At 47.4% G+C, this 15,454-nt stretch overlaps 1 long non-coding RNA gene across 1 annotated transcript; it reads left to right on the forward strand.

Moving 5' to 3' along the window:
* The first annotated feature begins 294 nt into the window (after nt 1-294).
* LOC146174984 (uncharacterized) lies at nt 295-12,658 on the forward strand. Its single transcript, XR_014701740.1, has 3 exons — nt 295-389; nt 1,134-1,175; nt 12,487-12,658. It is a non-coding gene; the product is annotated as an uncharacterized LOC146174984 (long non-coding RNA).
* The last annotated feature ends 2,796 nt before the right edge of the window (nt 12,659-15,454 follow it).

Here is a 15,454-nt window from a genome sequence, read left to right on the forward strand (position 1 = left end):
TGATACGAACAAGCAAGCAGAGTGAAGAAAATGAAATATCACACATAAAACGTGTAAATTATCTTCAGAGGCGGAGGGACTATGTTAACTTTTTATTTTTACGGTAAACGTCAAAAAGAGAATGTCAACATTTGGCTCACGTATGAATGTACATTATAATAATGGGTGACGTAGTTTTTATTCTTTCATTTCAATTTGATCTTCTATTTGCAAACTTTTCCATCCCATCCTCACGGTTAGAAAGTTCTGCTATATATGCACTGTTAAAGGTACGAAAACCCGCATGTGTCTTAAGGAGACCAGCAAGATGAGCAGGATGGCTTCTTTGATTTGCTTTGTTGTCGTCTGCAGTGGACTCATTCTTGCTGAAACCGGGAAGATCGAAGAACGTATGTGGATTTCTATGATTAAATGACTAAATAATCCATTATATGAAAGGCGTAAGAGAACGTAGTTTTTCTCTAATATACTGGAAATCCAAGTGATCGCCTGGATCTGTTCACTCTTTCATAAATATTCACCTATGAGGTTATCTGTTATATATATATATAGCAAATAGTCTGTGTTAAGTAACTTATTGTTATGTTAAATAATGTTCTTGAAGATTAAACGCAACCCAATTGTGCACAGCGGTGTGAAAACAAAGCCCTGGAATAAACTACTTTAGTCATGCATACATTTGCTAGAAAGATTCGAGGACACTTTAGGAAGAGTCCAGATGAAATCATGTACATCAAACGTTTTTTTGAGTTAGATAGCGGCGGCCACCTTTGTCGCCTTTTGCATCGCCTGCATACCTTTATAAATCAGCAATAAAGTCCAGCCTCGCTCTCATCGGTATATGTCCGAGAAGCCCGTATACGCACTCGTCTTACAAACGCGCAGTTTGCTATTCACTGCTCAAGTGGCTGGCTGACTCGATTCCTCGACTGCACAGCACACGTACACAAGGTGTTCCTGCATAAAGGACTCGCATGAAATCAATAAATAAGGTGTCCTAAGTTCGTATCTCAAGAGGGACCGGGACGGAAGTTTCGAAATGGGTAGTTGTAGCGCGTTTCGTATGGGGTTTTTGCACAATGCATGTATATATTTCAGAAGAAATATTTTATTAAACTGCTCCTTTCTTTCAGGGTGTCAAAAAAAGGAAGGAGAAGATTGTGAGGAAGGAATGAGTAAGTATTCATTGATAATTTCTTCCCGTCGGGGCTCGGACGTCATGCCTATTAAAAACTGATTCCTGGAAGCTTTTGTAGAATTTCTTAACGTATTTTTCTAAAAATAAGTCAGCAAATCAATTACCGCAATTGTGAGGTGCCCTCAATTAACCAGAAAATTATGTTTCTTTTCTACAATATATTTACATCATTTGTTTCCCCAGAAAACACTGCTTTCCTGAACCATGAAACTAACTCTCTCATACAGAACGGACAAATGGGAACTGGCTATGCTCATCAGTCACAACAATTCTTGTCATTACAGAACGCACGTTATTTATCAGAGTCGCCAAAGCAGTCCGGGTGGCCGACGGTATTCAGTGACTCCAAATGTAGAGCACTTGACATTGACGATTCTATAGCTGCAATTTCGGCGTTACCCCCTCGTCTCCATTAAAGTAATGTGAAACCTAAAACGATATGAAAAGTTTAAAACATTGCTGTAATAGATTTTCTGGTCGTTTTTCATACAATCCTTCTGTAAAGCTGGTATTCGGCTATGGTAGTTCAGTGCCTGGTGCGGAAGAGAATAACGACAACCATGTTCAACGCGTGACGGTAAGGAATTTGCTGACACAAGTTCTACGACTGATCGCTGAACGTTCTATTGACTGTTGACGGCGTAGCGCCCTGTTCAATGTCTTCTATTACAAGCGGTTGAGGTGACAGCAATCCCCTCAACCTGGAGCTTCGCAGCCGAGCGCTGCCTACCACTTCCGCGATGCCTGAGACCGCCAACCCCATCGCCTGTCATATGTCCCGGCGCATCGTGTCAGCGGGACCAAGCCATCTTCAGCGGCACTGATGACACGGATGTGGAAGAACAGTTGGCGTCGTATGAACGCGTAAGCGCGTACAACAAGTGGGACGACACCGTGAGCTCACAAACGTCATTTGTTATTTGAGCGGCGTTTCACATATATCGTTTCGGAACCATGAGAGTGACTTCTCTACCTGGACGGCTCTCAAGACCAGCCTGACCGAAGGTTTGGCCGTCCCGCTATACGTAAGCTTCGCGCCGATCAACGTTTGCAAAGTCGGCCACAACAAATCGGAGAAAACTTCACCAGTTTCATAGAAGATCTCGTCGACCTCTGCAAGCGCGTAAACCCTACCATGAGCGACGCCGATAAGATCGGGCACATTATGCAAGGCACTTACGATGACGCCTTCCAGATGCTCGTCGCCCAAAACCCCCCAACTGTGTCCGATGTTATCAGCTTCTGCCAAAGCTTCGATAAGAATACGGCGCTTTCCACATGACGGCTTTCAAAATGGCAGCTTTCCACACGACGGGCTGGCCTTCAGCAGGCCACCCTTTCCAGTTTGGCTCTCTCCGGGGATGGTGCCCTGGACCAGCAGTCGATCATTAATCATATTCAACAGTTTATTAGTAAGGAAGTCGCACGGTCAGCTTTCCTTGTCTACCTGCCTGCCAGCGCCTGCGCCTCCCCCGCCGCTCACTCCCACTCTTCAGCGTGTCATACAAGAGCAGGTCGCTGAGGTTTTGCCTTCACCTCCTCAGCAGCTTGTGGGGGTGGCTCCTCTCACGTACGCTGATGTTTTGGAGCGGGCCACCACCCCCTGTCGCCCCTGTGTACAGCCGGCCTCCCCTCCTATACACACCTCAAGGACCTCAGCAAACTCAGCAACCTGCGATCCCCGCTTATCGTCCGGTTCTCCGCCGTCGACCACAGCCACAGCCTTCCAACCCCTGGCGCACACAAGACAACTAACCTATTTGCTACGCCTGTGGAGTCGCCGTCCATGTTGCTCGTTTGTGCTGCAATCGTGGCCCTCGTCTCTTTGACTATACACGTGATCCGACGTACAATCTTCCCCCGTCCCCCTCGCCCGTCTTCCCTTAGCCTCCTCCGCAGTCCCCTTCAAGTTACGATTGCCGCTCCCACCGCTCGTCTTTTCTTGGCCGTCGTTCCCGTTCTCCAATGCTCCGCCCCCAACCAGCCGTTCACACAGAAAACTAACGACCGCAGTTCCGGAGGCAGGAACTGCGCCATCAGGGACTAAATGAAGACCTGTTTCCGTACCAGCCAACATTATTACCGTATTCATTGAGTGAGTTACTATCGAAGCACTTGTACACACTGGCTCAGCCGTTTCAGTTCTTAATTACGCCCTCTGTCGAAAACTCAAAAAGAAAATGCCGCCGCATCCTGCCGTTTCTCTTCGCACTGCCAGCGCTCAGGACATTCGACCATTAGCCGCCTGCACCGCCCGCCTTGTCATCGACGACGTTCAATACACAATAGAATTTCTCATTCTCGCCCGCTCATAACACGTCATCCTTGATTGGGACTTCCTCTCCAATCATAACGCCATAATAGACTGCGCCCATGTTCAACTTGAGTTATCACTCCTCAATGGCACTTCTTTCGACGCATCCGGTGCTGCTGCCGCTACCGTGCACGTTGCAGAGGACACCGACGTTCCACCGTTCTCCTCAGTGTTTGTGCCTCTTTATTGTGCTGCCCTTTCCGACGCCACTGTTATCTACACACACTCGTTACGATGCGCGGGCCAAAACTCCGTGTTGCTGCTTCATGCTGTGCTGACAATGTTTCGCAGCTCAACTGCTATTTTTATTTGTAACCCGTGCCCCTGCCCTACCACTTTGCTCCATGGCCACTGCCCTACCACTTTGCTCCAACTGGGTAGCGTTGCTTTGCTCGATTCCACTCCCACCTATCCCTTCGTCGATACCACCGCCGGCCTTCACATCAGCGTCATAACGCCTCTTCCTGTCGCCTCTCCAACTTCCCTTGAAGTTTTCCACCGTCCATCGATGCTGGCCTGACGCCCTTACAACGAGCCCAGCTTGTCGCCATCCTCCAACGTTTCGCGGCTTCGTTCGACTCCAAGGAACCTTCATGGGGACGCACAACTACCATTACTCACCTTACTGATACCGGCACCCATACCCCTTTGCGCCAGCGCCCGTACCGTGTTTCAGCCGCTGAGTGCCGCATTATTGACGAACAGGTGACCGACATGCTCCTTCGCAACGTGCTCCAACCATCGCACAGCCCTTCGGCGTCTCCGATCGTTCTGGGCAAGAAAAACGACGGTTCCATCCGATTCTGTATAGACTACCGCCGACGGAACAAGATCACGCTCAAGGATGTATATCCGCTGAATCGTATCGACGACGTCCTTGACTGCCTGCAGGGAGCTGAGTTCTTTGCTTCAATAGACCTGCGTTCCGGCTTCTGGCAGGTGCCGATGTCAAAGGCCAATCACCCCAAAACCGCTTTCGTCACACCCGATGGGCTCTATGAGTTTAATGTCATGCTATTCCGACTGTGCAATGCCCCTGCCACATTCGAACACATGATGGACAATCTACTCAGAAGGCTCAAATGGCACACTTACCTTTGTTACCTGGACGACGCTGTCATCTTTTCCCGGGATCTTCCATCTCACCTCCAGCAACTTGAGACAGTTCTGCGAAGCCTTTTTAAAAATGCCATTTCGGAGCACGGCAGTTAACCATTCTCGGACATGTCGTCTCCAAGGATGGCGTTTTTCCCCATCCGGCAAAATTGCACGCGGTGGCAGAATTTCCCTAGCCCACTAATTCGAAAAAACTCCGCAGCTTCGTCGGCCTCTGCTCTTACTTCCGCCGCTTACGTTAGCAATTTCGCTACAATCATCGACCCTCTCACCAAGCTTCTGTCCAGCCACGATCTTTCAGCCTGGTTTCCGCACTGTGATGATGCCTTCGCGACACTCCGCCACCTTCTGACGACTCCGCCAATCCTGCGTCATTTCGACCCTTCTTCTCCCACGGAAATCCACACTGATGCCAGCGGCGTCGGCCTCGGCGCAGTACTCGCGCAGCAGAAGTCTGGCTTTGATGTTGTCGCTTACGCAATTCGGACCCTAACAAAAGCTAAAGCAAACTATTTATTTATTTATTTATTTGATTTCAAAATACTTCAGGCCAATATTTTGGCCCAGGCAGGAGTGGATATACAAGGCAAAAAAGCAACAAATAAAAATAAAAATCAAAACACGGGATTAGAGTAAATGAACAAGTCAACAAAATACAACACTGTATCATTCAAAAAAAATGTAACTCTAGAGCTTTAATGAAATTGGAAGACTGGAGAATGGCCTCAGGAAGACAGTTCCAGTCGGAAATGGTCCGTAGAAAAAAGCTGTGCTTGAAAGAGTCAGTCCTTGCAAAAATGGGTTCGAGCAGGTTACTTCTTGAATGATGTGTCCTGCGCGACAATTGTTTAAGAATTTCAGGGCGAGGTATGTTTAATTTGTGTGTAAAGAGGTTGTGCATAAACAATAAACGGGACATTTTTCTGAGTATCTTCTGAGAAAGAGTGTCTCGCTATCATCTGGGCAATAGCAAAATTTCGCCCCTACTTGTATGGCCATTCTTTTGATGCCGTTACCGATCATCACTCTCTCTGCTGGCTGTCTTCTTTGAAAGATCCTTCTGGTCGACTGGCCCGTTGGGCTGTGAGGCTCCAAGAATACGCCATTAACATCATCTGCCGCTCTGGCCGTAAACATGCCGATGCTGATGCTCCCTCCCGTTCTCCCGTGCCGTCTGAAGCCGCGCCTGCTATATCCGTTCTACATCCTACCGACATGCCCAACAATATGACTTCCAAGCAACGCAAATACGCATGGATCGCTTCACTCCTGGATTTTGTATCTTGCACCGCGTCACGACCTCCTTGCCGCGCTCTCCGTCGCCAATCTCACCATTTCGGCATCAGAGACGAGCTCCTCAACAGTAGGAATTACCTTCCGGATGGCAGAAAGTGGCTGCTTGTAATTCCGACCCATCTGCGCTGTGTGATTTGCTCCCATTACCACGAAGATCCCCAGTGTGCCCACGCCGGCATATTGAAAACCTTCAGTCGCCTGCGACAGCGGTACTACTGGCGGGGGATGTACCGTCATGTTCGTCGGCTCGTCCAGTCCTGCCAAGAGTGTCAGCGCCGAAAACACCCACCTCGCCTGCACGCCGCTTCTCTGCAGCCGCTGACCTGCCCAGCTTAGCCCTTTGAGCGCGTTGGAATCGACCTGTACGGCCCGCGTCCTAGCACGTCAACAGGCAATCGCTGTATCATCGTTGCAAATGATCATCTCACACGCTACGCCGAAAAGGCGCCTTTGCCGTCTGCTACAGCACAAGACATTGCCTGCTTCATCCTCCATCACATCATCCTTCTCCACGGGGCTCCCAAATAATTGCTGAGTGACAGAGGTCCCGCCTTTCTTTCTGAAGTTGTCGAAGCTGTTCTTAGAGAATGCAAAATCATTCATCGCGCCACCTCCGCGTACCATCCGCAAACAAATTGAATGATTGAGCGATTTAACCGCACCATGGGCGACATGCTGGCAATGTATGTCGCTTTCGACCACTCCAACTGGGACGACGTTCTTCCATTTGTCACATTCGCTTATAACTCTGCCACTCAAGCAACCACCGGATTCTCGCCATACTTGCTCCTGCACGGTCGTGCGCCCTTTTGTACCATGGACACCATTATCCCTTACCGACCGGATTCTTCCAAATTCACGACTGTTTCACAAGCTGCAACTTACGCTGAAGAATGCCATGGTCACATCGCCATAAGCCGCAAGGATGGCGCCTTTTCGCCCGGTGGAAGTTGTAAAACAGGTATTCGGCTATATGTTCAGCACCTGCTGCTGAAGAGAACGACGACGACGAAGCTCGCTCCGACGCTCGTGCGTGTGCTGACACCAGTTCTATCACTGATCGTCGAATGTTCCATTGACTGTTGACGGCGTACCGCCCTGTTAAAGGTATTCTATTACACTTCTATGATGGCATTATTCTTTCATACTGATGAACACAAAAGCATTTATTTGCTCGGTGTGTGTGGGAGCAAGCGTCTTTGTATAGTACTGAGAAAGAAGGGGACCAACGCAAACATTTTAACCAATGTTTTATGGACACAATTGGCTGCAATTTAAAATAGGCATATCGAAGTCGAAATCAAATGGCATTTATTGCTTAAATATCTCTCATTTTCGGCTCCTCAAAAATTATTGGGTTAGTGCTTTTGATGTTGATAGGACAATTTTAAAAGGAGACACTCAATTATAAATAAAATAAAAATAAAGTTAGATTCAGAACGTGCTATGTTCACGTCAGTCTTTCTTCACTGGTTCTTTCCCGTTGATTTTCGTTTTTTTTTTTTGTCTTATTTAGGTCTCTCTAACTGGCGGAGCCGCTATTAGTAAGCGAAATTTGCTGAAGGATGCAGACATCTACGTCGGCAGTGTCTACAAATGATGTCTCGTACGGTGGTCGTTGTTTTTTCTTTTTTGTTTGCACATGAAACCGAAACATTTGGCTCACTCGCAAAGAAGCATTTAAAATTAAAAATAAAGAGACTGTATAACCTACAACTATCAAGACGAGGTTTTCAAACATGACGAAGGTGTCCTAGGGGGCTTTTGTTCTTGTCGACGTGAATGTCAACATCGTAGCGTCCTCGAAAACGAATCGTAATCAGTGGTGCCCGTAGCATCACCCTCAGAGTTTCACGCTATAGACATCTAATTTTTAAAGGGAATGTGGATGTATATGACACGACAGGTTATCTGTAGCTTCTTATGCTAATAATATGAAGAGTAGACACTCATAAAATAGCAAGTTCTTACATAAAACGCAACAATAATGAATTACAAACGTATCATTAGACAATATTTTTTGTAACACTTTTGTTGGGCCTGTTGGCGATTTATTTCGCATCTGAACGCTGCAGTATTTTGCACTACGTAAATCTGCTTTATCGATGTTCCTCATGCACTCTAAAGGCTTTATTATAGGTTACGAAACCGCCACCAGTGTCAGCTTGCAGTTTTAATAATGCAGCCAAACATATACATAAATACCTGAACCTATACTCTTACTGTACCTAACCATTTTGATTCTAAGAGAGTTGTATTGCAGCGGATAGAAATTTTCTCTCGATAGAACATTGTTTTCAACGAGTCAAGAAGGGCAATGTATGGCCGAGCAACTCCATAAATTGGAGCTTAGAAGGAATAATCTTTATTCAATCAATACTAAGGCGACAGCTTTTATAGGCTCATGGGTGTGCGAATAAAGTGCCCTTTCGCAGAGGGTATCACGACGTCCCTGTCCATGAATGACGTCATTTATGAGTACACGATTGGTTGTATGAGCAATAGGGTGAAAAGTGTTTTGCGAAATTTTGTTGACGTGAAATAATCTGTTACGGAAATAGAGCATAGCTATGAACACTGAAATTGTGCAAGTAACATCTAAAATGTCTGGGAAACGTGAAAAACAATGTAGAGCTTGAATGTCAAACTTCGTTGCATTACATCGAAGATACTCCATGAACAGTAAAAAAAGGAAAGGTTAGTAAAAGAAAGAAAAAAGTTATTGCACTGAATAGGTAAAATTGTGGAAAAAGAGAAAGGTAAAGAAAAAGGGAGAAAAAAGAGCAATATAAGATCATTTTAGTGAAAAAGAGAATGAATGCAGAATCACGGGAGGAGATTTCTCCACACAGCTGTTAGGAGACATATAAGTGCTTGCAACGAATTTTTATTTTGCGTTTTGTCTTCATTGCCTTTGCGTAACGAAACAGCCTGCAGCTGGCGATTTGCTGCGCAGTTCACGGAAAACATTGCGAATCATGCGCTTTTAAGTTGGGCCTCTCCCTGGGGAAAGGTAATGTGCGATTGGTGACTGGTGCCACGATGAGTCTATCATTTATGATAGGAGAGAGTTAGCCCTGGGATGCTGCGTATTTTGCATACTGATGGACGGCATGTGGCAAAGTTTAGGAATTGTATTCAGTTTTTGTGTGCAACTGCTTACGCGCTGTTTCGTCCTCACTGTGTAAAATTTTGCCCTAGTGGGAACTGTGATTGCCTTCTGTCTGGAGCTTTGAGGGATAGATGTATAAGTTAGCGTTAATCTGGAAGGCGCTTATTTTCTTTTAATTCCCGACCAGGTCTCTCGTGATGCCCGTCGAAACACAACTCCGACTTTTCTCCAGAAAAACTTGTGGCGAGGAGTGCCATTACCTGGTGTCAAGATGATTTGAATGAGAAAGAAAATCATGAGAAACATGTCTGCGCACAACGCATGAATGATAACTGCTCCTTTTTTTCTGTCTAGGATGGATTCGTAGGCCAAGCATGTCACTTGCTTTCCACATTGCTCGAAGCTTTTTACAACTTGTATGGCTTGCATCATTCGGTAGAATACGCTTAAGTGAGGCTTTGTGTCTATATCGCATTTTTTTTACATTATGTTGTAGATTGTGAAAGTATGGTCAATATGTGCGTGAGACCTGAAACAAACGCGCTAGCGTATCGTTAGTTATTCACATTTTGACTTCAAATGTTAAACCTCCCGTAACTATATTGGTTAAGTCCTGCGTGGAATTCCGTTCATTGAGGCCTGTCGGGCCGCACTAGGGAAATTAGAGGCATTCCATAATGGTATTGTTACGAAGATGACGAAGCGAGCAGTGGCGCGGGGCGGAGCGCTCGCGCCAGGCCCGCTGGCCATTAAAGCCTATTTCATCATGTCATCACGTCGTTTTGTTTCTGTTGTGTCGCCGTGTTCCATCGCTTGTCATGCCACCACGTAACATTTGGTGGAGGTGCGGTTAGCAGTGACAGTGACAACGGTATGAGGGAGTATGATGTTGCGACGCAGAACAACATCGGTAATTGGGCAAGTGACGTATGTGCCGTCAGGAACTGCGGGGAACGGGGCCAGTGGAACATGAATAGCAGCTTCGGGTGGTAGACGAACAAATTTGGTGGATCGGAGGCGGGGCTTGACATCGGCGTTTTCGGGGCAGTAGGGCAGATCTAAGCGAAGAAGGCCAGTTGAGCAATCAATCAAGGCAGAATGGTCCGTTAAAAAGTCGACGCCGAGGATCGCGTCGTGAGGGCAGCGGTCGATAACAATGAAGGGGACAGGGGTAGTGCGACCGGAAATACTGACGCGCGCAGTGCACAGTCCCACGACGGCAACGACGCTTCCATCGGCGACACGAAGGACGGATGAAGCGGCGGGTGTGACAACATTTTTGAGACGGTGGCGAAAGGATGAGCTGAGGACTGAAATTAGGGCACCAGTGTCAATGAGGGCAGTAACAGGGGCGCCATCCACACAGATGTCTAGAAGGTTGCGGCGATGAGCGAGGGTCAGCAGAGGATTTTCGGGCCGGGTCGTCAATGCAGCATCATCTCCGGGAGCTGCATTGGTTAGTTTTCCGGAAGAGAGCCAGAGCAGTGAGGAGATGATAGACGGTGAGGTAGGGGCAAGCGGGATCTCCGGGTCTGAGGCGACGGTGAGCGGCTGGACATGCGCGGGGCTGGCGAGTTAAAGTCACGAGAGCGCGTATCCCGGAAATGGTTCGGGTGTGGATATTCGGCGCTGCTATCAGGAAAGTAGCGCGGTCGAGGTGGCGGAATAAAACGGCTGCGGCAATGACGAGAAATATGGCCGACACGTGAACAGTTGAAGCAGATGGGTCGGTCATCCGAGGTTCGCCATTCGTCCGGGTTGCGGTAGCGGTAGCGGTATCGCGTCGGCAAGGGCGCAGTTGGAGCCTCAGCTATTACCACCGGAACGGTGGGTTGGACAGATAGCTGTGCGTTAGGTTGGAACGAGGGTTGTGCGGAAGACTGGCCAGAGTTGAAGCCCATGCTCTCGTTGAGGCCCACATTTGCGAGCTCCTGCCGAACGACAGATTGTATTAAGGCTATAGTAGCATCTGCCGGCTGAGGAGCGAACGCAACGGGTGCCATAGCTTCTATCTCTCGGCGAACAATCCTGGTCAAGTTGGAGGGATGAGATGGCTGCTGCAGTGTTGGACTGTCTTCGCACGAAGACGTAGCAGCTGTGTTTGGCAAGCGATCGAAGCGGGGAGTAATGCGACGGTGTTTTGCTTGCTCAAACTGCCGGCAAACTTGGATGACTGAGTTGACCGTCGGACAGTCTTTGCAAAGCAGCAGATTGTAAACATCATTTGCAAAACCCCTTTAATATGTGGCCCACTTTGTCTGACTCGGACATGGCGCGGTCCACTTTTCGGCATAAGGCTAGAATATCTTGAATATAAGACAAATATGATTCAGTGGAAGTCTGGGCACGAGATGCGAGGTCTTTTTGTGCGCTATGGTTGGAGGTGCGGTTCATCCCCGTCCTCGCCTTGCCCCGTCGAAGCCAACCGTATGCCGGGTCATCGGTCGAGAACCCGTGGAGGTCGCCGCACAGCTTTACCCCAGCCCTTTGTGCTCAGACCCGACCAGCCGTTCACTCCAGCCCCGTCCCCAGCCTTGACCACAACACATGACGGCGATTAAGAGCCCAAAGCCGACCCGGCAGACCCTATGACGAAGCGACTTCACGACCACTCGAGCGAAAACAGCACCCCCGCCCAAGCCCTTCGACGTGTCCATGAGCCTTGGCCTCCGGCAAACGGTGAAGATCGGACCTGATGCTCCACGGTGCAACCATTCATCAAATCTTCGCATTCATTGTGATGTCCAGCGTTTCATGTCCTAAACCTGTGTCTGTATTCATCGTCACTTCATGCAATGGATTGCTAGCAATCGATCGGGACGATCGCTCGGTGGCCCCGGGTAGTGCTACGAAGATGACGAAGCGGGCAGTGGCGCGGGGCGGAGCGCTCGCGCCAGGCCCGCTGGCCATTAAAGCATATTTCATCATGTCATCACGTCGTTTTGTTTCTGTTGTGTCGCCGTGTTCCATCGCTTGTCATGCCACCACGTAACAGTATGAAATTTCATACGCAGGCAGGAGCTACTTAAAGACTAGAAATAAAAAATAACCCAGTGAATGGAGTTAAGATTGGAGCAAATACTCTAGGGGCGGCTATTCGGGGAGCGCTTTAATTGGCTTAGGGTTGCAGTTCCTGGTTTCCCCGTAGGGTACCTTACAAATGCCACAATTTAGGGGGGGTGGGGGGGAGGATACGTAGCAGTCCTGCCTTTGTAACAAAAAATGCGTATTGTTCGCAATAATTAGAGCCCTCAGACTCGGACTTCCTTAGTCAACCAAATGAATAGGGTAAATGTTCGTGCATTATTTTTATTATCACCAATCTTGGATGACACTCAATACGTAATCATGAGGTTCAAAACTTCAGACAAAATTGTTCAATGATAACAGTACGAACACTCTGTGTAATGAATTCTGGGATGTAATTAACTTCTGTTACTTTTTTTGTAGGATGCGCATGTCCTGAGCCTGGACCACCCAATCATATTAGATTACGACTTGCATTCTTCAACCACTCCAACCAAGCTTGCCAAGAATACGTTGGCGACGATGAGTCATGCAACAGCTTCGAGAATTTAGAAGAATGTGAAGAAGAGTGCGAAACTGCTTTTCCGCAAAATTGATGCAGTGCTGCCATATTCAGCTCTGTTACTTTGTAACATATTTTCACCTGTATAAGGAGCTTAGTAAAGAGCTTATTCTGTGTGAAGCAAATATTTCTGAACGCATTGTCCCGCAAGAAGGATTTGCGACCAAATCTATTGTATTACTGTACCTGATTTTATTTCCTGCAAGCAAAATCAATGCCTTAATAATTTAAGGCTCACCGCTAAAGTTGAACAGGCAGACTACTCTCGTTCTGCAGAAGTCATGCAGTCGGGAAACAGCAGTCATGCAAAGCCTTTCTAATTTTGGCGTTATTTTCATTTAGTACGGTATTACCTGCAAGAAAAATTCATGCTTTATATTTTTGCGGTGCGTCGCAGCATATTTAAGAAGAAAGAGAAAGAAAAAGAGTCAGATGCGCGGAGTCTGACCCTGGGCCGCTGTGACCGCATTTCATTCACCAAGCCTTCACTGTATTAAAGCCATTCCATCCGCCACATTTGTTGAAAGTACTGGGTATGCGAGAAGCCTAGATGTCCGGATAAGATGTAATTGTGCATAGCGTGCAAAAAGTGCGCGCGGAGTGTTTCGTGACGACAAGAAGCCGGGCAGTGCCGTCGACTAAATAGGTCTTCTTGAACAATACACCATGTTTCGTAGAAAATGGCGTTGAATCTGGCTTGCCTTCTGCCTCTTCTATCAGAAACTGCATTGAGAGGTCGCTGCGTTGCTCTCGCCTAAATGTCCCCGTGCGGAAAAACGACGGCGCAAGCGAGGCCAAGCACCCTCCAAAACCGTCTTCTTCATTGCCTAAAGTTGGCAATGGGTGCGTGATAAGTTGCTTCCATCACTTATGTATCCACGTATGTGCTCGACACCAAACCTATATTCTTGTAGGGATAATTCCCAGCGCGCCAGAGACCAAACGGATGGCGATGTCCAATACACCAGCATAGAGAATGATAGTCGGTCACGATAGTAAAGTGGCGACTATATAGTTCGGTCGGAATTTGTGCTTGGCGAACACAACTGCGACATACTTCAATTCAGTGACTGTGTACTTACGCTCACATTTTGTTAACCTGTGGCTTGCGTAGGCAATATCGTGCTCATCCCCACCATGAAGCCGGCCAGCACCTCCCAAAGACCAACGCTACTGGCGTTAGTCTCTGTCTTTGTCACAGCTGAAGGGTCAATGTGGAGCGGAGTGGTGCTCAAGATAAAGAAGACTTGAGTAAATTGATTTGCACTCGCGGCTCCAAGCAAATTGCGAATCCTTATGCAGGAGAGAAGTGAGGGATTGGGCATTTGGCCCAAAACCAGCGACATAGACAAAAATATGCAGTGAGTCCGAAAAACCTCCGAAGTGTTTTTAGGGTAGGTAGAGTTTTTAAGTCTAGTACAGCAGAAATCTTCTGCGGATCCGGCCTGATATCATCCCTGTTGACGAGGAAGCCAAGAACTATAGTTCTTCGGTCTCCAAAATTGCACCTTTTGTCCAAAATGATTCCCGTTTTGCCGATGCACTCAAGAACATTATGAAGCCGCTCATTGCGGTCTTGGAATGTGTTGCCGAAAATGATGACATCTTCCAAGTAACATATACATATTTACCATTTTAGACATCGGAGAATAATGTCCATAAATTATTCTAACGTCGCGGGAGCGTTGCATACTCCTAACGGCAACACGTTAAATTCGTACAAACCATCTGGTGTTACGAAAGCAACCTTCTCAATGTCGGATGGATGCAGAGTAATTTGCAATAGCCAGACCGCAAATCAACGGAGGAAAAATATGACTTCGAATCCGAAAAATCAACTTCGTCATCAATACGAGGTAAAGGTTATAGGCCTTTTTTGTGGCCGCATTTAAACGACTGTATTCTACGCAGAATCGACCATAATTGTCTTTTTTCGCACTAGGTGAGGCCCATGGACTGGATGATTCTTGCACGACTCCTTTCAGCAGCATTCGGTCGATCTGTTCGTGATTTATCTGCGCTCTGCCGTGGTTGCTCTGTAATGTTATTGGTGAATATGTGGTACGTTTCCTGTATAAATTTGTGCTACAGTTGAGAGGCTGGAAAATGGCTACGCGATCCGTTAGAGGCAAAGTCGAACACTTCGGAATGAACAGTCAAAATGTCTTGCTGCGTACGGCGGTCACTGACGGGAACGATTTGTTGATTTTGCGCTCAAGCTCAGCATAACGTACCAACATTCCTGTCGCGGCTCCTCTGCCATCAGAAATAGTTCGAACGGTTTGCGTGACATCGTTCTCAAATCTCGCGAGTGCTAAAGAATAAGGAAGACGAGCAGGCTTTTGCGACACGTTCACAGTTTAGATGTGTGCGCGACCAACCACTGCGTCCAAGGCCGGCGCGTGGCACGAAAATATTTAGTTCACTCCGTTCGGGATATCTGGCACGTAGACTATTGAGTGTTTCTCTCGAAATGTTCAGATATGTTTACGGGCAGAAATGCTGCCGTCAACACAGGCGGCAGCTCGTCTTCTTCAGGGAGAGAAGCCCTCAACGACTCGGGGAGATTTTTTCTACTAGTGCGGGGGTAATGTTCGGCTGAAAAAAAATTTCACCGCGGCTGAAATCAAGGGTTTCACCACACTCGCACAAGACATCAAACTCAAAATCACGAAATGCATGGAACGTCTCAATAATCCTTATTCTGTTTTATAGCACTGGTCGCCAAGGATAACTGAAGCCGAGCACAAACCAACCTTAACTAGTTTCACCCGCACCTCTATAAAACGCACCGTTTTATTTCCACACAAACATAAGTTTCTGTCAAAG

The sequence above is a fragment of the Amblyomma maculatum genome, chromosome 11 (genome assembly GCF_055883805.1).
Source record: "Amblyomma maculatum isolate TAMU_Amacu chromosome 11, ASM5588380v1, whole genome shotgun sequence".
Taxonomy (NCBI): domain Eukaryota; kingdom Metazoa; phylum Arthropoda; class Arachnida; order Ixodida; family Ixodidae; genus Amblyomma; species Amblyomma maculatum.